Source organism: Bufo gargarizans, chromosome 1, assembly GCF_014858855.1.
Source record: "Bufo gargarizans isolate SCDJY-AF-19 chromosome 1, ASM1485885v1, whole genome shotgun sequence".
Lineage (NCBI taxonomy): Eukaryota > Metazoa > Chordata > Amphibia > Anura > Bufonidae > Bufo > Bufo gargarizans.
In genome coordinates, this window is record NC_058080.1 from 699,368,683 (window position 1) to 699,395,251 (window position 26,569).

Below are 26,569 nucleotides of genomic sequence, written 5' to 3' on the forward strand. Positions count from 1 at the left end.
GACAGAACGGCTCAATATTTTTTAATAAAAAACTATTGAAAATATAATTTTTAGCCAAAAAATTGCCTCCAAAAATAGCCTTTAAATAGTAAATGAAACCACATTATTCTATATTTATTACAAATTAACATGGTAATTGGTGGCGAAAAGAGCTGTAAGTAATATTAATAGGTAATCTGATTTGTTGGCACATCATTTGCAGTGAGATCACTGAATCTATTGTTATGACAGTGTGAATTGCTGTGATATCTAAAGGGCCCTTTATACCGGCCAAGTATCCTAAAGGTAATGAACACTTGATAGCGATAATCTGGCGGTGTAAATGTACCACAGATTACCTAATGAACTAGCAAAATGCTAATTTGTCAGGTAATCTGATTGTTTGTGCACGCTCAAAAATGAGTGTTTGCCGGCAGCAGATTGTGCTGTGTAAACAACCGCTGCTGCCGGAAAACAAGTCAGTATGAGGAAAAGCGATGGCATTAGCAGTTGCTTTTCCTCATACTCTGGAGGAGATTGCTGCATGTAAATGACGTGGTATCCTCCACTAGCGAGCAGCAATCTGCTGCTCTGTCGACCCATGTAAAGGGACCTTAACAGGTTTTACTTTGGGCTAATCCTACAAGGCATTATCCTGGTATTCACCCTTTAATCCCTATACAGAGATCTGGATTTCCCTACACAGTGACCCAGAGTGCCATTACCACTCTGTACCCCGTTACTGTCTCCTATGGGCTAACACAGTGTCATCTTATGCATTTATTGCAGGTCCTATACAATGTGCATTCCTATTTCTATGCAACTGTTATTGTTAATGTAATGTATCTGGTTCACCAGAAGGTGGCAGAAAGCATGGCAGAGCTACATTTGCAGAGGATGGAACCTTCTTTCCATACGAATTCTCCCTCTAAGGAGGGGAGGGTCTTAGAGGTCAGTGGAGAGTGCCCCCTGATAGGGGAAGGAAGCAGGTCCACATCCCTGCTGGATGTCTCCTGCCTAAGCCAGTTAGAGCACCTTCAGTTCTGCTGGATATGGAGGCCACAGCTTGAAGACTCTGAAGCCAGAGAGAAGTTGCCGCATAAAGTAAGAAGCTAAGTTCTACAGAAAGCTTGTCAGCAAAGCAGAGCCAGAGAACAACAGATGTAGTAGAGTTGAGTTTGTTTGCCTGACAGAGTTAATGCTAACGCCTGCTGGGAACCAAGATAAAGTCGGTAAACCTTTTAGAGAGACATTTATGCAGAGTAAATTTGTTTTCCAACTTCATCACAAGGTCTGGACTCAATTTATTTCTCCATCCCCTTCATCAACAACCCCCCTTTTAATTGCTTCGGAGCCAACAAATCCAGCGTATCCAGGTAGGAGCACCATGACATGTGCACCACATTAAGGTACATTTAGGCCACCCTACACCACTCTGGCATTCCTACACCTGGGTACCATCTACTACATCATTAAAAAGGGGCCCTGTGCCCTTGTTACTTCGCTGCAACTGGCGTCACGAAAAACAAGTACTTTTTGCTCTTAAAGGTTCATGGGGGAGGCTCCTATTGCAGAACCACCAGGCTTAGAAATCTCTGTGTAGAGAACAGATGACCCATGGGGTTCAGTGCACCGAAGGGTTAGGCAAAAATGTAGTCAGGGACAGGCCAAGGTCAGGGTAGGCAAAGTACAAGCTTAACGGTAAACTATGGTCAGGGAAGACAGTGAAGAGTCAATATGGAGGCAGTGGCGTACCTACCATATAGGCAGACAACGCAGCTGCTATGGGGCCCGTGAGGAAGAGGGGCCCGCAGTGGAGGAGAGGCCCCGCCCCCTAATTGTTTCAGTCTATCTTTCTAAAGCTAAAGGACCTTTGATGATTAGGTTAGAACTTTGTATCTGCCAGATGGCATCATCTTCAACATCACAGGTCCTGCAGGATCTAGCAAAGGCACTGCACCAAAAAATTTGTAGTGCCTAGGTTTGGAAGGTACATCTGCCAGGACCTGTATTGACATCATCACAGGTCCTTTAACCACTAACAGCAAGTATTAGAAGTTCACAATCAGCTCTGCATTGATCCATACAGACTGAAATGGAGTGGTAAGAGGAGGTCCTCCACTTCTTGTAATTTACCCCCCCCCCCATGCCCCATTTTTACTTATTGCTCACTCATGTATAATACTTTAGACAGTTGCAGTGACCACTACCTCATGTACCTCACACACACAGTGACCATAATATATAAATGACCACAAATTTCTGTAAACTGCATCTACAGTATTATACCTTATATGTCTTACATCAATACACTACTCTGTATACATATATATACAGTACAGACCAAATGTTTGGACACACCTTCTCATTCAAAGAGTTTTCTTTATTTTCATGACTATAAAAATTGTAGATTCACACTGAAGGCATCAAAACTATGAATTAACACATGTGGAATTATCTACATAACAAAAAAAGTGTGAAACAACTGAAAATATGTCATATTCTAGGTTCTTCAAAGTAGCCACCTTTTGCTTTGATCACTGCTTTGCACACTCTTGGCATTCTCTTGATGAGCTTCAAGAGGTAGTCACCTGAAATGGTTTTAACTTCACAGGTGTGCCCTGTCAGGTTTAATAAGTGGGATTTCTTGCCTTATAAATGGGGTTGGGACCATCAGTTGCGTTGTGGAGAAGTCAGGTGGATACACAGCTGATAGTCCTACTAAATAGACTGTTCGAATTTGTATTATGAAAAAAGCAGCTAAGTAAAGAAAAACGAGTGGCCATCATTACTTTAAGAAATGAAGGTCAGTCAGTCCGAAAAATTGGGAAAAGTTTAAAAGTGTCCCCAAGTGTAGTCACAAAAATCATCAAGCACTACAAAGAAACTGGCTCACATGCGGACTGCCCCAGGAAATGAAGACAAGAGTCACCTCTGCTGCGGAGGATAAGTTCATCCGAGTCACCAGCCTCAGAAATCGCAGGTTAACAGCAGCTCAGATTAGAGACCAGGTCAATGCCACACAGAGTTCTAGCAGCAGACACTACTCTAGAACAACTGTTAAGAGGAGACTGTGTGAATCAGGCCTTCATGGTAGTATATCTGCTAGGAAACCACTGCTAGGGACAGGCAACAAGCAGAAGAGACTTGTTTGGGCTAAAGATCACAAGGAATGGACATTAGACCAGTGGAAATCTGTGCTTTGGTCTGATGAGTCCAAATTTGAGATCTTTGGTTCCAACCACCGTGTCTTTGTGCAACGCAGAAAAGGTGAGCGGATGGACTCTACATGCCTGGTTTCCACCGTGAAGCATGGAGGAGGAGGTGTTATGGTGTGGGGGTGCTTTGCTGGTGACACTGTTGGGGATTTATTCAAAATTGAAGGCATACTGAACCAGCATGGCTACCACAGCATCTTGCAGCGGCATGCTTGCGTTTAGTTGGACCATCATTTATTTTTCAACAGGACAATGACCCCAAACACACCTCCAGGCTGTGTAAGGGCTATTTGACCATGAAGGAGAGTGATAGGGTGCTGCGTCAGATGACCTGGCCTCCACAGTCACCGGACCTGAACCCAATCGAGATGGTTTGGGGTGAGCTGGACCGCAGAGTGAAGGCAAAAGGGCCAACAAGTGCTAAGCATCTCTGGGAACTCCTTCAAGACTGTTGGAAGACCATTTCAGGTGACTACCTCTTGAAGCTCATCAAGAGAATGCCAAGAGTGTGCAAAGCAGTAATCAAAGCAAAAGGTGGCTACTTTGAAGAACCTAGAATATGACATATTTTCAGTTGTTTCACACTTTTTTGTTATGTATATAATTCCACATGTGTTAATTCATAGTTTTGATGCCTTCAGTGTGAATCTACAATTTTCATAGTCATGAAAATAAAGAAAACTCTTTGAATGAGAAGGTGTGTCCAAACTTTTGGTCTGTACTGTATATACACACACACAGCATATATTACAGAGTATTATAGAGGCAATATGTACAGATATATAGTATATCCAGCAGTGTACTGATATGTGAGGTATGAGGTATAATAGATGCTGTGTGTATAGATATATAGTATATACAGCAGTATACTGATATGTGAGGTACGAGGTATAATAGATGCAGTGTGTATAGATATATAGTATATACAGCAGTGGACTGATATATTAGGTACGAGGTATAATAGATAAATTGTGTACAGAAATATTGTATATACAGCAGTGTACTATTATGTGAGGTACGAGCTGTAATTTATACCTTATAGCTCATGTCAATACACTGCTGTATTTACTTTATACCTGTACACACTGCATCTATTATACCTCGCACCTCACATGTCAGTACCTGCTATATATACTATATACCTGTACACACTGCATATATTATACCTCGTACCTCACATATCAGTACTCTGCTGTATATACTATAAATCTATACACACTGCATCTATTATAGCTCGTACCTCACATAACAGTACACTGCTGTATATACTATATATCTGTACATACTGCATCTATTATACCGCGTACCTCACATAACTGTACACTGCTGTATATACTATACATCTGTACACACTGCATCTATTATAGCTCTTTTGTGTGCCAAGGCTGTTTTGTAATCCCAATCCGGCCCTGGTGGCATAAATTATAAAACGTAGAAGCAAGAATAGTTAATGGAACAAAGGGAGAGGCCTGGAATGGGTAGTGGGAGGGGCTATAAACGGGGAATGGGGGCCCAATTTAGATTCTTGCTATGGGGCGCAGTGATTTCTATGTACGGCCCTGTATGGAGGTCAGGCACAGATCAGGTCAGTGGAGGGTCAGAGTCCAGTAAACAGGCAAAGGTTGGTACACAGGCAGTCAAACAAATACAACACACCTTCGCAAGAACTAGCAAGCTATGAAACATATTGCTCAGGCACCTTATCACAGGGAAAAGTGCCTAAAGTACCCTAGGGTTGCAAGCTATTGCACTATACAGTGCGGTCTTCATTATTTAGTTTAATTTCTCCTGTTGCTGGTGGGATCATTCCCAAATGATCCCATATACTGTATGACCATCATCTGTATTCCTGCTAATATTTCCCTTAGGCTAGGTTTACATCTGCGGCAGTTATTCAGAAAAATGAAAGAACCATCATTTTGATGGAAACTACCGATTGACTGTAATGGCCACAGAAGAGCCTCAACAGATGTGAGCCTAGTCTACTGCTGCACAGCAATTCTGCCCAGATACATGTAGAGTATGCGGCAAAGGATGTATCACACTGTCAGTCTGCCAGTGGCGACCCTAGGAAAGTAGTGTGACAATGTCTGTAAATGGAATATGTAAGAACCTGATTGGCGGAAGGACTGGATGGTACGCTTTTTCAATACTTACATTGATGTGCATAGAATACGGTTCTCCAGATATCAGGATGAGCTGTAGATACAGATTATTATTATTCTCCAGCAAATATTCATCTTCCCTGAAGACTCTGAAGAAAAAGGAAAACCTGAGATGCCTAAGGGATCATTTGAATTCAGAAGCAGCAAATAATAGCTCTGTCATGTACGGATTTCTCCAAGGTCTACTGTTTGACTTCCATTACATTCCATTAGTATTTTTCCATTGCCCTGAATGCACTGAAGGTAATGTGACCTTGTAATCCCTGCCAGAGGCCGGCTCATTGTGGAGTCTTCCTTATGCCTGTGGAGAATTTCAACCTATAGAAAGGTCTTACGGGAGAAGCACTTATTGCCTTATACAACGGGCCACGACATTGTTTGTACTAATATATGTCAGTGTAGTAGATATGGCAGGAAATCTTATGGTCTGGGGAAAATAGCAGCCAAAGGCATAAACTGCCCACAGACAACATGCCCTGCACCGGTAATAATAGACATAGAGGCCATTATAAGGTGTCCACGCCGAGCACTGGAGAGACACAATAAAAGGAATGATGGACAACCTCCTTACCCACACATTGCCCCAGAACTTTACATTACTTCTAGGGTGGTTCTCTGCGGACCGCGTTGTCTGCACAGCGTAGGATTCAATTTGGTCATAAAGCAAAATGTTAGTGTGAAACAAAGAAATAAAAGGTGGAAAGGAAGGGAAGAAATGACAAGAGGAAGAGGAGGAAGAACTATGTAATGAATGCACTTGAATTAAGAAATAAGGTAAGATCTGGGAACAAAAGGGATGAGTGTGGTAAAGAGAAGATAGTGGGAAGGAAGCCAATAGTGTGGGAACGAACGGAAGAGAGAAAAGCAGTGAATTTATGAGGATTAAAGCCGGAATTAGACCGGCAGATCAGCAAACGATTGTCAGGAGGGAAGTGTTTCCTCTCAGCAATCGCTTGCTAGCTAGTGGAGGAGACCACAGCTATTACATGCAGCGATTTCCTTCGCAGCATGCAGAGGAGCAATTGTTATACTATCTAGTGGTTTGCCGGATCGCTATTAGACAGCACAATCTGCCACCAGCAAGCAATGATTTTTAAGCATGCTTAAAAATCAGAATTGCCCTATGAACAATCGTTTACTCATTCATCGTGCAATTGGCTGCAGTATTAAACTGCAAGATGATCGCTAACAAGCATTTATGCGAACTCTCGTTAGCGATTTTCGGCCGAAATATCGGCCTGTGTAATACAGTCTTAAAGGGGTTGTCCCACAAAAAAATATTCTACAGTTTTAAAAACAGCACCTGCATCTGAAGACTTTAGCAATTACATGTACGGTAATTCAAATTCAGCTTAGCCACTGAGTTATTCAATAAAATGTATCTGTATAGCGCCACCTGCAGTTTTTTTTTTCTTATTTCTTTGTCCTGATCACTGAGATGGACGCACATGCTCAGTTTCATCCTTTAACTACCTCCTGAGCTGTGATAGGGAGATCTTAGCTGCAGCAGAAAAGACACGCCCCTTGAGCTGTCAGCTTGTTTTAATCTAGCAGAGCAATGAATGGGGGGAGATCTCTGGATCCATGAGAGGTACAGGGCTGGTCCTAGCTTTGTTAGAAAGAGAATGTAATGTACTATATGATGTCTGATTTTCATTTTTTTATATTAGTCATGTGATAACCCCTTTAAGGGAAGAGTGAGGAGAGGAAGGATGAAAGTGGAAAGGAAGGAAAGATTGCGGGAAGATGGATGAAGAATGTAGAAATGGAAGAAATTAAACATACTAGACAGAAGGGAACAACGGTTTGAGAAAAGACACTTCAAGTTCAAGAAGAAGAGCGAGGGGAGAAGGGGAAGGAAGTGGAGGGGAGTGGGAAGTAAGGGTACAATACGAAGACAGGTGTACATAATTAGTTCAATCTACTTCCTATCACCTATAGTTTGAGGACGATATTTAAAATATTAAAAGGCCCCCACAGGTCTCCTCTGCACAGGTCATTCCCAATTGGTCCATAAATTTAGATTTAGATGCCAATATTTAAAATGCTAAGTTTGGGGTAATTTCTTACTTTACCATTTACCCTCCTGCTATGTATCCAAATTTGGACAAGAAATTTAATTTGTTACAAAAATACTTTGTCACAAATCGCTTTCCATTGTATGGAGCTGGTGCAATGACGGGGAACAGCAATTGTGCCGCCCCATCATTTAACCCCTCAGAGGTCGCGTTCAACGCTGATCGTGGCATCTGTGACTCACATTCTGACTGGTCAGAGGTTAATTCAGTGGTTAATCAGAGGTTAAAAAAATAATAATACACACCACATCCACTTGCTCGCGGAGAGGCCATCCACTCCAGTTCTGATTGACAAAAACCTGCCAAAGACATCACCACATGATCACACTGAGGGCGCACGCATGGTGATTTATTTTTTAGTCACCATTTTAGGAAAAATCGATTTGTTACCATGATGCGCAAGAAAAATCGGCTTTGTGACAAATCAAATTTTTCCTGGAATTCGGATCGAAGTCCACTTGATACTTAGCAGGATCAGGATCCTGATCCGTCTGACAAATGCCACCAGTTTGCATACGTTTTGACGGATCCGGCAGGCGACGGAACTGCCTGCCGGAATCCTCTGCCGCAAGTGTGAAAGTACACTAAGGTGGTCACACATGCTCAGTTTAAATCTTCAACTGCCACCAGCCATACCTTCTACGGGAAACTGTGGCAGTTACATGGAAAGAACTATAGCAGTAAGGGCAGGCTCCCTGAGAAAGGACACACCCTCTGGGCTGCCAGCTTAAAATAAATCTAGTAGAGATCTTTGGTACCATTTGAGGTACAGGACTGGTTCTAGCTTTGTTAGAAAGAGATTTTATGTACTGTATGATGTATAATTATTTTTTTTTACATCAGTCATGGCATAACCCCTCTAAGGAGAATCCAGTGTTACAAACAATTTGCAGATAATTGCTTAAGTGCACTGAGGGCGGGCGCTAACCCCTCGGTGCACACCTCAGCTCCTCCTTAGTATCTCTAAAAAATGTCATTCAAGTGGAGGGTGAAGTGTCTTGAAAAGCAAAGTTGAGTATTTAAGGAGCACTGAGTGATTAGGGCCCGCCCTTGGTGCACTTAAGCCCTAGCTTGTATATTGTTTGAAAAACAGAATTCTCCTAATTGTCACAATGGATCAATCGAAGGAAGGTATGGTTTTAATCAGCTGTGCAGCCCCACCAGACATTATGCCTGGTTTCATAGGGTTGCTCCTGCTGACACATGGTCTTTGAAGGGAACCTTTCCCCATGAAAATGTAGTGTAATCTTTCAGCAGCATGTTATAGAGCAGGAGGAGATTAAATGGGTATTCCACTAGTAGAAATATGTCCCCCACCATGCCGGGGCCCCTCCTATAGACAATACTTATCCGGTCCCCAGCACCCGCATCCCTCCGGATTGCAGCAGGCGGGGAACAGACCGTGGCGGTGAGCAGCCTCGTGTCACCCACAATGCTAGGAAGGCTGGTCACTGTCACGGCCTGCTATTGGCTGCTCCTCTAGTTGGCGGATGTTTTGAACCGCGCGACGGGGCGTTGCAACGGAGGCCATGCAGTGATCCGGAGGAACATGAGTGCCGGGGTATCGTCTATAGGAGGGGCCCGCGCATTGTGGGGGGTATTTGTACTATTCGATAACCTCTTTAATATATTGACTTGCTAAAATTTGTAATTTATTTATTTATATTCCTGCTCATTCTGGGCTTTGAAGCCCAGGCATTGGTCCAATCAGTGACTGACAGCCTTCCCTCTATGACTGTGAATACACAGATAGCTGTCAATCACTGATAGGACGTTTCCTGGACTTCAAAGGTCAGAATGAGCAGGAATATAAATGGATAAATGACAAGTTTTACTAAATCTTTTCCCATAAGACTATATATCAATCTGCTCAGCTCCTCCTGCTCTATAACATGTTCATCGTGACAGGTTCCCTTTAACATCCAGTTCCTATGATAACTTCTATGGGTTTCTTATGTTGGTTATGTCAACTGTAAAGGCAGAATTACACTCATTAGAGGCTAAGCACAATTGAGCGGCTGACCCACTCCACCTAATCCAGATCTATGAGTGGGAGAAGGCTCATTGCTGAGGAACTGATGTCATCGCAGCACTTAATGGGGTATTAGTTCCACCCGCATGCACTAAGGGCACCGTGGTCATAACACACTGACACGTTATTACTGATATTCCTGCTAATTATCAGTATCTGGAAACATACATAATTATCTCAGGAGGCTTCCGGAGAGCCTCAGAGGTTCAGCTGGAAACAATAAGAACCTATACAGTCAATGGCACAGTGCTGCTTTTATGTGACCGATTCCACTCAAAATGTCATTTCTATCCAAAGCATTGTCAAAAAAACTAAATGAACAATTCTGTAGAGATAGAAATTCTCTCTACAATTACAGTCCATGTGGAATCTCAGCCCTTAGACATAATGTACATACAGGTGCAATGAGAGGTCGAGACTAAAGCTGGCCATACACATCAGATGGATGTTGGCAGGATCCGGCCATATTGGCTGATCATCATTGAAAAGCGAGAGCAAACGACCATTTGTGATGGCCAGCTGCAGGCTTATTCATGCCAAAAATGTCATCGGTCAGGTTGGAAAATCTTGGCTGTTGTCTGATCATTTGTCATCGTGCCCAAGAACAAGGGAGTCAGTAGGGGGGATTTATCAAAACTTATGTAAAGGAGAACTGACTTCCAAACAAGCTCGGAAAAATGAAAGGTGGATTCTGATTGGTTGCTATGGGCAACTAAGTCAGATTTCCTTTACTCCCGTTTCTCCTGGTTGGTTAGTTTAGTCTGGCACAATGGCGCAGAGATTTATCAAGACTGAGACATTCTGTGTCAGTCTTGATATCCCCTGTGCTGCTGGAGGATGAGTCTAATCTATGACCAGACACAGGCCTCATTGTAAATTAGGTGCATCCTCTGGCAGTCCGTGCATCCAAATCAATCAGAGCGGCCGTGCGTTTCTGACTTAATTTTCTCCAGAAAACCGGCATAAATGAAGATGCGGTGGCTGGCCATGCACTCAACCCTTTCAGACAAGTAACAAGGGCAGTGTAAAAACTGCCCTTTGAAACTTTTTTTTTTTAAAGTCTCATTTAAACACGTGTGTTTGCCACTTTCCCTTCACGCATTTTGACGTACAGGTACGTAATTGCGTGCCAGGGTATGTATGGAGTGGGCCTCTTCAGTGAGCCCGCTCCATACGCGCAATCTGCCGGGTGTATGATACAGCCAGCATCCGACCGCAATGACAGGAAGCGGCGATTGCGCCGCCCCTGCCATTTAACCCCTCAGGTGCCGCGATCAAGGCTGATTGCGGCACCTGTGAAGTGATGCAGCTCCATCTTCCTTCCGATCGGAGCCCCTGCAGTGAAATCGCGGTGCTCTGATTTGTTGCCATGGTAGCCTGGACGCTGCTGAAGCGATCCAGGCCTGCCATGGCTTTCTCCATACTGAGCTATGCACGAGGCACAGCGCAGAATGGAGTGTGTAAAAATCCTATTCACCATAATAGATCTCTATTATGGTGAATAGGAGAAGGGATCAAAAGATCTCATATACGAGGTCCCTATGGGGGCTAATTGTAAAAAAAAAAAAAGTTTAATAAAGTAAAAAAATAATGTAAAAAAACACCAATATATTAAAAGTTTGCATCCCCCTCTTTCCCAATTTTACATATAAAAATATATAAACAATAAAAAAATAAACATATTGGGTATCGTTGCGTCTGAAAATGTCTGAACAATTAAAATATTTTTTTAAATTTTTGTGCGGTGAACGCAGTAACAGCAAAAAAAAGAAAAACACACGATTTGCCATTTTATTTTTATTTTGGCCCCCCAAAAAATGTAATGTTGTATATACTACAAAAATGGAATCAATGAAAAGTACAGTTCGTTACGCAAAAATCCCTTATATTGTAGACCTCAATATAACAAAGTTATGGCTGTCAGTATATAGCGATGCAAAGAAAATGTAGACTTTTCTAAAGGTTTTAATTCTTTTTAAAGGGTTTCTACCACTTGCTTTGCACCCATTTCGTTTTCAGACACTAGCGATCCGCTAGTGTCTGATGTACAATACAAGCTAAGTATTATCTTATTCTGTCCGGCCGTTTTGTTTAAAAAAGCACTTTTATATTTATGCAAATGAGCCTCTAGGTGCTATGCGGGCGTCTTTCCAGCACCTAGAGGCTCCGTCTACCTTCCTAAACTGCCACCCAGCTCGTTGCTCCAGACCACCCTTCTCCTAGCGAATTCGATCCTCCCCCTGCTTCTGGCGTCTGAAATCTCGCGCCTGCGCCGTCCGTCTCTGCATTCGGCGGCATTCGGCGCAGGCGCAGTGGAAATGTCTGAGCGCTCCCTGCTCAGACATTTCCACTGCGCCTGCGCCAAATGCCGCCGAATGCAGAGACGGACGGCGCAGGCGCGAGATTTCAGACGCCAGAAGCAGGGGGAGGATCGAATTCGCTAGGAGAAGGGTGGTCTGGAGCAACGAGCTGGGTGGCAGTTTAGGAAGGTAGACGGAGCCTCTAGGTGCTGGAAAGACGCCCACATAGCACCTAGAGGCTCATTTGCATAAATATAAAAGTGCTTTTTTAAACAAAACGGCCGGACAGAATAAGATAATATTTAGCTTGTATTGTACATCAGACATTAGCGGATCGCTAGTGTCTGAAAACGAAATGGGTGCAAAGCTTGTGGTAGAAACTAGAGTTGAGCGAACACCTGGATGTTCGGGTTCGAGAAGTTCGGCCGAACATCCCGGAAATGTTCGGGTTCGGGATCCGAACCCGATCCGAACTTCGTCCCGAACCCGAACCCCATTGAAGTCAATGGGGACCCGAACTTTTCGGCACTAAAAAGGCTGTAAAACAGCCCAGGAAAGAGCTAGAGGGCTGCAAAAGGCAGCAACATGTAGGTAAATCCCCTGCAAACAAATGTGGATAGGGAAATGAATTAAAATAAAAATTAAATAAATAAAAATTAACCAAAATCAATTGGAGAGAGGTCCCATAGCAGAGAATCTGGCTTCACGTCACCCACCACTGTAAGAGTCCATTTTCATAAATTTAGCCCCAGCACCCAGGCAGAGGAGAGAGGTCCCGTAACAGAGAATCTGGCTTCATGTCAGCAGAGAATTAGTCTGCATGTCATAGCAGAGAATGAGGCTTCACGTCAGCCACCGCTGCAACAGTCCATTGGCATATATTTAGGCCCAGCACCCAGGCAGAGGAGGGAGGTCCCGTAACAGAGAATCTGGCTTCATGTCAGCAGAGAATCAGTCTGCATGTCATAGCAGAGAATAAGGCTTCACGTCAGCCACCACTGCAACAGTCCATTGGCATATATTTAGGCCCAGCACCCAGGCAGAGGAGGGAGGTCCCGTAACAGAGAATCTGGCTTCATGTCAGCAGAGAATCAGTCTGCATGTCATAGCAGAGAATAAGGCTTCACATCAGCCACCACTGCAACAGTCCATTGGCATATATTTAGGCCCAGCACCCAGGCAGAGGAGGGAGGTCCCGTAACAGAGAATCTGTCTTCATGTCAGCAGAGAATCAGTCTGCATGTCATAGCAGAGAATGAGGCTTCACGTCAGCCACCACTGCAACAGTCCATTGGCATATATTTAGGCCCAGCACCCAGGCAGAGGAGAGAGGTCCCGTAACAGACAATCTGGCTTCATGTCAGCAGAGAATTAGTCTGCATGTCATAGCAGAGAATGAGGCTTCACGTCAGCCACCACTGCAACAGTCCATTGTCATAAATTTAGGCCCAGCACCCAGGCAGAGGAGAGAGGTCCCGTAACAGAGAATCTGGCTTCATGTCAGCAGAGAATCAGTCTGCATGTCATAGCAGAGAATGAGGCTTCACGTCAGCCACCACTGCAACAGTCCATTGGCATATATTTAGGCCCAGCACACACACAGGCAGAGGAGAGAGGTCCCGTAACAGACAATCTGGCTTCATGTCAGCAGAGAATCAGTCTGCATGTCATAGCAGAGAATGAGGCTTCACGTCACCCACCACTGCAACAGTCCATTGGCATATATTTAGGCCTAGCACACAGGCAGAGCAGAGAGGTCCCGTAACAGACAATCTGGCTTCATGTCAGCAGAGAATCAGTCTGCATGTCATAGCAGAGAATGAGGCTTCACGTCACCCACCACTGCAACAGTCCATTGGCATATATTTAGGCCTAGCACACAGGCAGAGCAGAGAGGTCCCGTAACAGACGATCTGGCTTCATGTCAGCAGAGAATCAGTCTGCATGTCATAGCAGAGAATGAGGCTTCACGTCACCCACCACTGCAACAGTCCATTGGCATATATTTAGGCCTAGCACACAGGCAGAGCAGAGAGGTCCCGTAACAGACGATCTGGCTTCATGTCAGCAGAGAATCAGTCTGCATGTCATAGCAGAGAATCAGGCTTCACGTCAGCCACCACTGCAACAGTCCATTGTCATAAATTTAGGCCCAGCACCCAGGCAGAGGAGAGAGGTCCCGTAACAGACAATCTGGCTTCATGTCAGCAGAGAATTAGTCTGCATGTCATAGCAGAGAATCAGGCTTCATGTCAGCCACCACTGCAACAGTCCATTGGCATATATTTAGGCCTAGCACACAGGCAGAGGAGAGGTTCATTCAACTTTGGGTAGCCTCGCAATATAATGGTAAAATGAAAATAAAAATAGGATTGAATGAGGAAGTGCCCTGGAGTCCAATAATATATGGTTATGGGGAGGTAGTTAATGTCTAATCTGGACAAGGGACGGACAGGTCCTGTGGGATCCATGCCTGGTTCATTTTTATGAACGTCAGCTTGTCCACATTGGCTGTAGACAGGCGGCTGCGTTTGTCTGTAATGACGCCCCCTGCCGTGCTGAATACACGTTCAGACAAAACGCTGGCTGCCGGGCAGGCCAGCACCTCCAAGGCATAAAAGGCTAGCTCTGGCCACGTGGACAATTTAGAGACCCAGAAGTTGAATGGGGCCGAACCATCAGTCAGTACGTGGAGGGGTGTGCACACGTACTGTTCCACCATGTTAGTGAAATGTTGCCTCCTGCTAACACGTTGCGTATCAGGTGGTGGTGCAGTTAGCTGTGGCGTGTTGACAAAAGTTTTCCACATCTCTGCCATGCTAACCCTGCCCTCAGAGGAGCTGGCCGTGACACAGCTGCCTTGGCGACCTCTTGCTCCTCCTCTGCCTTGGCCTTGGGCTTCCACTTGTTCCCCTGTGACATTTGGGAATGCTCTCAGTAGCGCGTCTACCAACGTGCGCTTGTACTCGCGCATCTTCCTATCACGCTCCAGTGCAGGAAGTAAGGTGGGCACATTGTCTTTGTAGCGTGGATCCAGCAGGGTGGCAACCCAGTAGTCCGCACAGGTTAAAATGTGGGCAACTCTGCTGTCGTTGCGCAGGCACTGCAGCATGTAGTCGCTCATGTGTGCCAGGCTGCCCAGGGGTAAGGACAAGCTGTCCTCTGTGGGAGGCGTATCGTCATCGTCCTGCCTTTCCCCCCAGCCACGCACCAGTGATGGACCCGAGCTGCGTTGGGTGCCACCCCGCTGTGACCATGCTTCATCCTCATCCTCCTCCACCTCCTCCTCATCCTCGTCCTCCTGGTCCTCCAGTAGTGGGCCCTGGCTGGCCACATTTGTACCTGGCCTCTGCTGTTGCCAAAAACCTCCCTCTGAGTCACTTCGAAGAGACTGGCCTGAAAGTGCTAAAAATGACCCCTCTTCCTCCTCCTCCTCCTCCTCCTCCTGGGCCACCTCCTCTTCCATCATCGCCCTAAGTGTTTTCTCAAGGAGACATAGAAGTGGTATTGTAACGCTGATAACGGTGTCATCGCCACTGGCCATGTTGGTGGAGTACTCGAAACAGCGCAACAGGGCACACAGGTCTCGCATGGAGGCCCAGTCATTGGTGGTGAAGTGGTGCTGTTCTGTAGTGCGACTGACCCGTGCGTGCTGCAGCTGAAACTCCACTATGGCCTGCTGCTGCTCGCACAGTCTGTCCAGCATGTGCAAGGTGGAGTTCCACCTGGTGGGCACGTCGCATATGAGGCGGTGAGCGGGAAGGCCGAAGTTACGCTGTAGCGCAGACAGGCGAGCAGCAGCAGGATGTGAACGCCGGAAGCGCGAACAGACGGCCCGCACTTTATGCAGCAGCTCTGACATGTCGGGGTAGTTGTGAATGAACTTCTGCACCACCAAATTCAGCACATGCGCCAAGCAAGGGATGTGCGTCAAATTGGCTAGTCCCAGAGCTGCAACGAGATTTCGCCCATTATCACACACCACCAGGCCGGGCTTGAGGCTCACCGGCAGCAACCACTCGTCGGTCTGTTGTTCAATACCCCGCCACAACTCCTGTGCGGTGTGGGGCCTGTCCCCCAAACATATGAGTTTCAGAATGGCCTGCTGACGTTTACCCCGGGCTGTGCTGAAGTTGGTGGTGAAGGTGTGTGGCTGACTGGATGAGCAGGTGGAAGAAGAGGAGGAGGAAGCCGAGAAGGAGGAGGTGGCAACAGGAGGCAAAGAATGTTGCCCTGCGATCCTTGGCGGCGGAAGGACGTGCGCCAAACAGCTCTCCGCCTGGGGCCCAGCTGCCACTACATTTACCCAGTGTGCAGTTAGGGAGATATAGCGTCCCTGGCCGTGCTTACTGGTCCACGTATCTGTGGTTAGGTGGACCTTGCTACAGATGGCGTTGCGCAGTGCACACTTGATTTTATCGGATACTTGGTTGTGCAGGGAAGGCACGGCTCTCTTGGAGAAGTAGTGCCGGCTGGGAACAACATACTGTGGGACAGCAAGCGACATGAGCTGTTTGAAGCTGTCTGTGTCCACCAGCCTAAATGACAGCATTTCATAGGCCAGTAGTTTAGAAATGCTGGCATTCAGGGCCAGGGATCGAGGGTGGCTAGGTGGGAATTTACGCTTTCTATCAAATGTTTGTGAGATGGAGAGCTGAACGCTGGCGTGTGACATGGTTGAGACGCTTGGTGACGGAGGTGGTGGTGGTGGTGTTGGTGGTACATCCCCTGTTTGCTGGGCGGCAGGTGCCAACGTTCCTCCAGAGGCGGAGGAAGAGGCCGAGGCGGCAGCAGCAGAATAGGCCGAGGCGGCAGCAGCAGAAGAGGTAGCAGGGGGAGCCTGAGTGACTTCCTTGGTTTTAAGGTGTTTACTCCACTGCAGTTCATGCTTTGCATGCAGGTGCCTGGTCATGCAGGTTGTGCTCAGGTTCAGAACGTTAATGCCTCGCTTCAGGCTCTGATGGCACAGCGTGCAAACCACTCGGGTCTTGTCGTCAGCACATTGTTTGAAGAAGTGCCATGCCAGGGAACTCCTTGAAGCTGCCTTTGGGGTGCTCGGTCCCAGATGGCGGCGGTCAGTAGCAGGCGGAGTCTCTTGGCGGCGGGTGTTCTGCTTTTGCCCACTGCTCCCTCTTTTGCTACGCTGTTGGCTCGGTCTCACCACTGCCTCTTCCTCCGAACTGTGAAAGTCAGTGGCACGACCTTCATTCCATGTGGGGTCTAGGACCTCATCGTCCCCTGCATCGTCTTCCACCCAGTCTTGATCCCTGACCTCCTGTTCAGTCTGCACACTGCAGAAAGACGCAGCAGTTGGCACCTGTGTTTCGTCATCATCAGAGACATGCTGAGGTGGTATTCCCATGTCCTCATCATCAGGAAACATAAGTGGTTGTGCGTCAGTGCATTCTATGTCTTTCACCGCTGGGGAAGGGCTAGGTGGATGCCCTTGGGAAACCCTGCCAGCGGAGTCTTCAAACAGCATAAACGACTGCTGCATAACTTGAGGCTGAGACAGTTTCCCTGGTATGCATGGGGGTGATGTGACAGACTGATGGGGTTGGTTTTCAGGCGCCATCTGTGCGCTTTCTGCAGAAGACTGGGTGGGAGATAATGTGAACGTGCTGGATCCACTGTCGGCCACCCAATTGACTAATGCCTGTACCTGCTCAGGCCTTACCATCCTTAGAACGGCATTGGGCCCCACCATATATCGCTGTAAATTCTGGCGGCTACTGGGACCTGAGGTAGTTGGTACACTAGGACGTGTGGATGTGGCAGAACGGCCACGTCCTCTCCCAGCACCAGAGGGTCCACTAACACCACCACGACCATGTCCACGTCCGCGTCCCTTACTAGATGTTTTTCTCATTGTTATGGTTCACCACAACAACAAATATATTATTTGGCCCAATGTATTGTATTCAAATTCAGCGGGATATAAATTTGAGGCCTAGTATTTAGGCGCTGGGTGACCGGTATGGATTTAGTGACAGAATTAGACTTGGAAATGCACAGAAGCGTGTGTGTGTGAAGTTATTCTGAATGACCCAATGTGCACCTTGAATATTATATACCCTTTTAGGGATAGATTTCAAATAGCTCTGATATAGCAGAAACCACTAAATTATGAAATTGTTAAATTGGGAATTGTATTTCAACCCAGAACAAAAAATGTGCTTTGACGGACACTAAATAACTTTCCCAGCCACAACAGGACAGCGTTAACGAGAGATTTAGCAGGATATAAATTTGAGGCCTAGTATTTAGGCGCTGGGTGACAGGTATGGGTTTAGTGACAGAATTAGACTTGGAAATACACAGTAGCGTGTGTGTGTGAAGTTATTCTGAATGACCCAATGTGCACCTTGAATATTATATACCCTTTTAGGGATAGATTTCAAATAGCTCTGATATAGCAGAAACCACTAAATTATGAAATTGTTAAATTGGGAATTGTATTTAAACCCAGAACAAAAAATGTGCTTTGACGGACACTAAATAACTTTCCCAGCCACAACAGGACAGCGTTAACGAGAGATTTAGCAGGATATAAATTTGAGGCCTAGTATTTAGGCGCTGGGTGACAGGTATGGGTTTAGTGACAGAATTAGACTTAGAAATACACAGTAGCGGGTGTGTGTGAAGTTATTCTGAATGACCCAATGTGCACCTTGAATATTATATACCTTTTAGGGATAGATTTCAAATAGCTCTGATATAGCAGAAACCACTAAATTATGAAATTGCTAAATTGGGAATTGTATTTCAACCCAGAACAAAAAATGTGCTTTGACGGACACTAAATAACTTTCCCAGCCACAACAGGACAGCGGTAACGAGAGATTTAGCAGAATATAAATTTGAGGCCTAGTATTTAGGCGCTGGGTGACAGGTATGGGTTTAGTGACAGAATTAGACTTGGAAATACACAGTAGCGGGTGTGTGTGAAGTTATTCTGAATGACCCAATGTGCACCTTGAATATTATATACCCTTTTAGGGATAGATTTCAAATAGCTCTGATATAGCAGAAACCACTAAATTATGAAATTGCTAAATTGGGAATTGTATTTCAACCCAGAACAAAAAATGTGCTTTGACGGACACTAAATAACTTTCCCAGCCACAACAGGACAGCGTTAACGAGAGATTTAGCAGGATATAAATTTGAGGCCTAGTATTTAGGCGCTGGGTGACAGGTATGGGTTTAGTGACAGAATTAGACTTGGAAATACACAGTAGCGGGTGTGTGTGAAGTTATTCTGAATGACCCAATGTGCACCTTGAATATTATATACCCTTTTAGGGATAGATTTCAAATAGCTCTGATATAGCAGAAACCACTAAATTATGAAATTGTTAAATTGGGAATTGTATTTAAACCCAGAACAAAAAATGTGCTTTGACGGACACTAAATAACTTTCCCAGCCACAACAGGACAGCGTTAACGAGAGATTTAGCAGGATATAAATTTGAGGCCTAGTATTTAGGCGCTGGGTGACAGGTATGGGTTTAGTGACAGAATTAGACTTAGAAATACACAGTAGCGGGTGTGTGTGAAGTTATTCTGAATGACCCAATGTGCACCTTGAATATTATATACCCTTTTAGGGATAGATTTCAAATAGCTCTGATATAGCAGAAACCACTAAATTATGAAATTGCTAAATTGGGAATTGTATTTCAACCCAGAACAAAAAATGTGCTTTGACGGACACTAAATAACTTTCCCAGCCACAACAGGACAGCGGTAACGAGAGATTTAGCAGGATATAAATTTGAGGCCTAGTATTTAGGCGCTGGGTGACAGGTATGGGTTTAGTGACAGAATTAGACTTGGAAATACACAGTAGCGGGTGTGTGTGAAGTTATTCTGAATGACCCAATGTGCACCTTGAATATTATATACCCTTTTAGGGATAGATTTCAAATAGCTCTGATATAGCAGAAACCACTAAATTATGAAATTGTTAAATTGGGAATTGTATTTAAACCCAGAACAAAAAATGTGCTTTGACGGACACTAAATAACTTTCCCAGCCACAACAGGACAGCGTTAACGAGAGATTTAGCAGGATATAAATTTGAGGCCTAGTATTTAGGCGCTGGGTGACAGGTATGGGTTTAGTGACAGAATTAGACTTGGAAATACACAGTAGCGGGTGTGTGTGAAGTTATTCTGAATGACCCAATGTGCACCTTGAATATTATATACCCTTTTAGGGATAGATTTCAAATAGCTCTGATATAGCAGAAACCACTAAATTATGAAATTGCTAAATTGGGAATTGTATTTCAACCCAGAACAAAAAATGTGCTTTGACGGACACTAAATAACTTTCCCAGCCACAACAGGACAGCGTTAACGAGAGATTTAGCAGGATATAAATTTGAGGCCTAGTATTTAGGCGCTGGGTGACAGGTATGGGTTTAGTGACAGAATTAGACTTGGAAATACACAGTAGCGGGTGTGTGTGAAGTAATTCTGAATGACCCAATGTGCACCTTGAATATTATATACCCTTTTAGGGATAGATTTCAAATAGCTCTGATATAGCAGAAACCACTAAATTATGAAATTGTTAAATTGGGAATTGTATTTAAACCCAGAACAAAAAATGTGCTTTGACGGACACTAAATAACTTTCCCAGCCACAACAGGACAGCGTTAACGAGAGATTTAGCAGGATATAAATTTGAGGCCTAGTATTTAGGCGCTGGGTGACAGGTATGGGTTTAGTGACAGAATTAGACTTAGAAATACACAGTAGCGGGTGTGTGTGAAGTTATTCTGAATGACCCAATGTGCACCTTGAATATTATATACCCTTTTAGGGATAGATTTCAAATAGCTCTGATATAGCAGAAACCACTAAATTATGAAATTGCTAAATTGGGAATTGTATTTCAACCCAGAACAAAAAATGTGCTTTGACGGACACTAAATAACTTTCCCAGCCACAACAGGACAGCGGTAACGAGAGATTTAGCAGAATATAAATTTGAGGCCTAGTATTTAGGCGCTGGGTGACAGGTATGGGTTTAGTGACAGAATTAGACTTGGAAATACACAGTAGCGGGTGTGTGTGAAGTTATTCTGAATGACCCAATGTGCACCTTGAATATTATATACCCTTTTAGGGATAGATTTCAAATAGCTCTGATATAGCAGGAACCACTAAATTATGAAATTGCTAAATTGGGAATTGTACTTCAACCCAGAACAAAAAATGTGCTTTGACGGACACTAAATAACTTTCCCAGCCACAACAGGACAGCGGTAACGAGAGATTTAGCGGGATATAAATTTGAGGCCTAGTATTTAGGCGCTGGGTGACCGGTATGGATTTAGTGACAGAATTAGACTGGGATATGGCCAAAAAATAACCACACTATTGCTGGTTAAATGCACTTGGTGACGGGCGCAGCTTGCCCCTGATTTAGTATATGGCCAAAAAATGAACAGACTATTGCTGGTTAAATGCACTTGGTGTCACAGCTTGACGCACCACACTACTGAGGGTTAAATGCACTTGGTGACGGGCGCAGCTTGCCCCTGATGTAGTATATGGCCAAAAAATGAACAGACTATTGCTGGTTAAATGCACTTGGTGTGACAGCTTCACCCTGATGTAGGCTTTAGCCAAAAAACAACCACACCATTGAGGGTTAAATGCACTTGGTGACAGGCGCAGCTTGCCCCTGATTTAGTATATGGCCAAAAAAATGAACAGACTATTGCTGGTTAAATGCACTTGGTGTGACAGCTTCACCCTGATGTAGGCTTTAGCCAAAAAACAACCACACCATTGAGGGTTAAATGCACTTGGTCGCAGCTTGGATGCACTTGGTCGCAGCACCGCACAAGACACAAAATGGCCGCCGATCACCCCAGAAAAAAGTGACTGACAAACGGTCTGGGCAGCCTAAAAACAGTGAGTGAGCATTTGAATTTCAGCAGCTCAATGATGCACAGCTGCAGATCGATCGATTAATCAAGTGAAGTCCTTTGGAGGAGTTAATCTGCCTAATCTCGCCCTACTGTCGCATCCGCAACCTCTCCCTACGCTAATCAGAGCAGAGTGACGGGCGGCGCTATGTGACTCCAGCTTAAATAGAGGCTGGGTCACATGGTGCTCTGGCCAATCACAGCCATGCCAATAGTAGGCATGGCTGTGACGGCCTCTTGGGGCAAGTAGTATGACGCTTGTTGATTGGCTGCTTTGCAGCCTTTCAAAAAGCGCCAAGAAAGCGTCACAAAAGCGCCAAGAAAGCGACGAACACCGAACCCGAACCCGGACTTTTACGAAAATGTCCGGGTTCGGGTCCGTGACACGGACACCCCAAAATTCGGTACGAACCCGAACTATACAGTTCGAGTTCGCTCATCCCTAGTAGAAACCCTTTAAGTAGTAAAACAAAAAAAAGTTTGGTTTCGTATTGAGCCTCAGAATTAGACTGTCAGGTCATTTTTAGTGCATAGTGAATGCTGTAATGTTAAAATCCCAAAAACCTTGGTGGAATTCTGTTTTATTTTTTTTTGCCACATAATTTTTTTTTTCCTTTTTTTCTAAATTAAATGGTGTCATTAAAAAATGCATCTTGACCTGCAAAAAATTAGGCCCTCATATAGCTATGTGAACGGAAAAATAAGAAAGTTATGGCTTTTGGAAAATGAGGGGGAAAAATCTAAAATGTAAAAATGAAAATAGGCCTGGTCTTGAAGGGGTTACGCCACTTTTCTGGTGATAATTAATAATAAATCACCCCCAATGTCTTGTAGGGCTAGCTCAGCTGATGGTATTGAAATCTGTTGCTTCATTCTAGAGAAAAAGTACTTTTAATCCATATGCAAATGAGCAGTTATGTGCAATGAGGGCTGTGTGGCAGGCGCAGCACTATGAAGTGCCTTTTGCGCTGTGGCATTAGAAGAATTCTGATATCTCTGACTTTTAGTCTAACCAGACTGTCTGTTACTCTGAAATTCCTCTAGCGCCGTACTATGGAAACAGTAGGCTTAAAGAGCACACCAAATGCTTGAAATAACTTTTTTATTAACTTCAACTTTTCTTCATATATAACACTGCCGCCTCCATGTACGAAACACGTGTTGCATAAAGATTCATAAAATGGCGGTATGCATAAGATGGTGGTTTAACTGTTCAATCTTGTCGTTCAACATAAAATGGTGGATATATTTCTCTCTTCAGTATCTGTATTCTCACTTTAAGTTATTTGAGCACTTTATGATCTCTCTGAGAGTTTTACCTGAGGTAAACCAATAGTTATACTTGATCAACTTGGTTTGTAGTTTGCTCTATACAATTGCTTATGATCTGGTATGAGCAGTTCAAAGTTTGTATGCAATTTGGTTTGGTGGAACTGTTAAATAAACATATAACTGGTTCAGTATACAGTTCTAATCACTACATTAACAATAGGAACATTATATAACTGTTCTAAATGCCTATTTTGACCTCTTGCTTCAATAAAACACAGCTCTTAGTGGAGTGAATGTCTGCTCGGCTCCTCTCCTCTAGTGTAATGATTCCAGCTAGGGGAATTTCCCACACAGGCTTAGTGTAAGATTGGCTGTGATTGGCCAAGACTCCTGCTCAGTGTGAGGCTGGCTGTGATTGGTCTTACCTCCAGCTCAGTAACTACAGCTTAACTCTATGCTTTCTGTTGTGTCATTGAGCTTACCTTACATCCACATAATAAATCTTAAAGGCATATTATCTTTTCTGCTTTTGTAAACAAAATATATAACTGTTATATGACATCCAAAACATGAAGTCACAGTAAATAACTTAGCTTATTTAAGCTTTATATAGCTTTTGTCTTTAACATATAAAACATAGGAACTGTATTATGGTTATTGGCAAGTCTAGCTGTATACACATATAAGCCATATTAGCAACCTAGGACAGGTCTTAGCTGGCCAGCTACACTCCCACCAAAATTACCTATAATTCTATGTTCTTAGTGGTTGGACTTAAACACGAATTTGAGGAATTTTCCATCAGGTTCTCAACTTCCAAGTGTCTTTTATCACGATCAAGTAGAACAACTAACTTCTGTATAGGATGTTCCAACTTGAGTGGAGTAGTGAGACGTTTTCCTTTTTTGTCAAGTTTTGAGTCTCCTATTTGTAACAACACTCTTCTTACTAGTCTGTCTTCATCCTTTTGAACTTCTAGAACTTTGGCCATCTTCCATTGACTTATAGGTAAATCTTCTTCTTTCACTAACACTATGTCACCAATTTGGACATTTCTTCTGGGTGTTTGCCATTTCCTTCTTTACATAAGAATGGCTAAGTACTCTCTTCTCTATCTATTCCAAAACTGTTCAATAGATATTGAACTTTTTTCCATCTCCTTTTAGTATATAAATCCTCTTTGGTGAACTTGCCAGGCGGCTGCTGTATGTAATCAGACTTAAGGTGAACTAGATGGTTGGGAGTTAAAGGGTCCAAACTTGTTGGGTTGTTGATATTATCAACTGTAAGTGGACGACTGTTAACAATAGATATTACTTCATAGAATAGGGTCCTAAGTGAAGCATCATCTATTCTTCCGGCATTCCTTTTCAACACTGAACTTAACACATTTCTTACAGTTCTGATTTGTCTTTCCCAAACTCCTCCTGTATGACTTGCATGTGAAGCATTCATATGAAAATCACACTGTTTCTCTAACAAATACTCAGTTACCTTTTCTTTATCGATCTCTTTTAGAGCTTTCTTCAATTCATTCTTTGCGCCGACAAAATTAGATCCTTGGTCAGATCTAAGCTCTCTGACAGCACCTCTAATGGCTGTGAAACATCTCAAGGCGTTGATAAATGCTTCAGTTGACATATCCTCTAACATTTCCAGGTGAATCGCTCTGGAACTCAGACATGTAAATATTAGTCCATATCTCTTGTACTCCTTGCGGTTCTGTTTGTCTGTGATAAATGGGCCAAAACAATTCATTCTGCTATAAAGAAATGGTGGTGATGGGTTTACACGATCTGCCGGTAAATCTGCCATTCTTTGCCTCTTCAGTAGGTCTACGTGCCTTTCTGCAGGCTACACATTTACTTATATACTTTGCTTTAACTTTGCTTCCTTTCACTATCCAGTAACCACCTTGGGTAAAGCTTCCTCCCTGGTGCAAGGATTTGTTTGTGGTAGTGATCAATAATCAATCTTGTGAAGGTAGAGTTTTTGGGTAGAATTGCTGGATGCTTCACTCTGCTAGGTAACGATGCATTTTCCAGTCTCCCTCCCACCTTCAGTATACCATCCTGCAGAACAAGATTAAGCTTGTACAATGGGTGGTTGTTTGGAATCCTTTTAGGTTCTTGACTAAGTCTCTTCAACTCTTTACTGTAGAATCTCAGTTGAATGAGTCTTATGACTGTTTCTTCAGCTTTCATTCTTTCTTCTACATTGAACAATTCCTTCTTTCTGATTCCCTTTGCCAAAGGTTGAATTTGAGGTAGTACATTTACGACCGTATTCCGTTTTGAACATCTGGCTAGTCTTTCAAGTATGTCATCTTGACACTTGGCAGCAATGCTCAATGTTTGTACAACTTTTACTTCTGGATCACCCATAGACAATTCTGTGTAACCTTTACTGGGTGTGATTTTCTTTTCCAAAAGGGACTCTGGGCCTGTGAACCAATTAGAATTTTTCAATTATGTTACATTCAGGCCTCTTGAAGCATGATCTGCTGGGTTATGCTTTGTGTCAATGTGATGCCAATGTTCTGGATTTGTTATTTCACAAATTTTCTCAACTCCGTTGGCGATAAAGATATGGAGTCTTCGAGCTTTGTTGTTTATGTATCCTAGGACAACTCGTGAGTCTGTCCAAAAATATTTTTCATCTATCTTTAATTCCAATTCTTCTTTCAGAAACTTGCTTACTGATGCTGAAAAACAGCTGCTGTCAGTTCAAGTCTTGGTAGAGTCTGAATACTGGTAGGTGCGACTCTTTAATATGCTAGAGCCCTGACTCGAGTAAATATACATCAAGTAAATATATATCAATGTCCTTGACCTAACTGACGTCAGGTATTTTGAGTAATGTGGCGTGTGTTGGGCGGTCCTGCCAATTTCAAATCAGGAATGCGATTGAGCATATTTAAAGAGAAGGCAAGTCATCAATTGCCTTGCGATTGGGCCGGGCGCTCTGAGCCTAGAGGTTGCTATGCAACAAGCAACACTCAGGCGCAGGCCCTGACCTCACTTCCGGTTAGCCCGCACCACGTGATTTGAACTTCCGGTCCGGTGGAACGCACGCGAGCGGCGTGCGTTCCACATAGGAGCAACATGCTTTCCAATGGATCCGGACAGGTGAGACAAATAATCAAGGGGGGCGTACTTTCACCGGGAGGAGAGGTATAAGAGGAGGCAAGTAACAACTACCCATTGCTCACCCAAATCACTGTTATTTGGGGTGAGACACGGACTGACATAGGACACTTCCCATGTTCCAGTGAGGATAAGATTCACCCACTATCCTGATGATTGGAGGCTAAAACCACCTTGATCTTGAGTAAGTGCACTGAGCTGATCTATAAGTGATTCTATATGCAGTACTCAAAAGTATATGTGACCCATACTGAGTGTATGTCTGTAATTTTATTTGTAGTTGCCCTTGAATACATGTGAAGTCCCCTGATGATGTCTGTAATGAAAGACAGAAACATGGCATGTAGGGCATTGTAATAGGGCTTTATAGAATACTAGACCCATACCGAGGGAAAGGTTCGGTGTGGGGTCGCCCCTGTCGGGGCGGGTG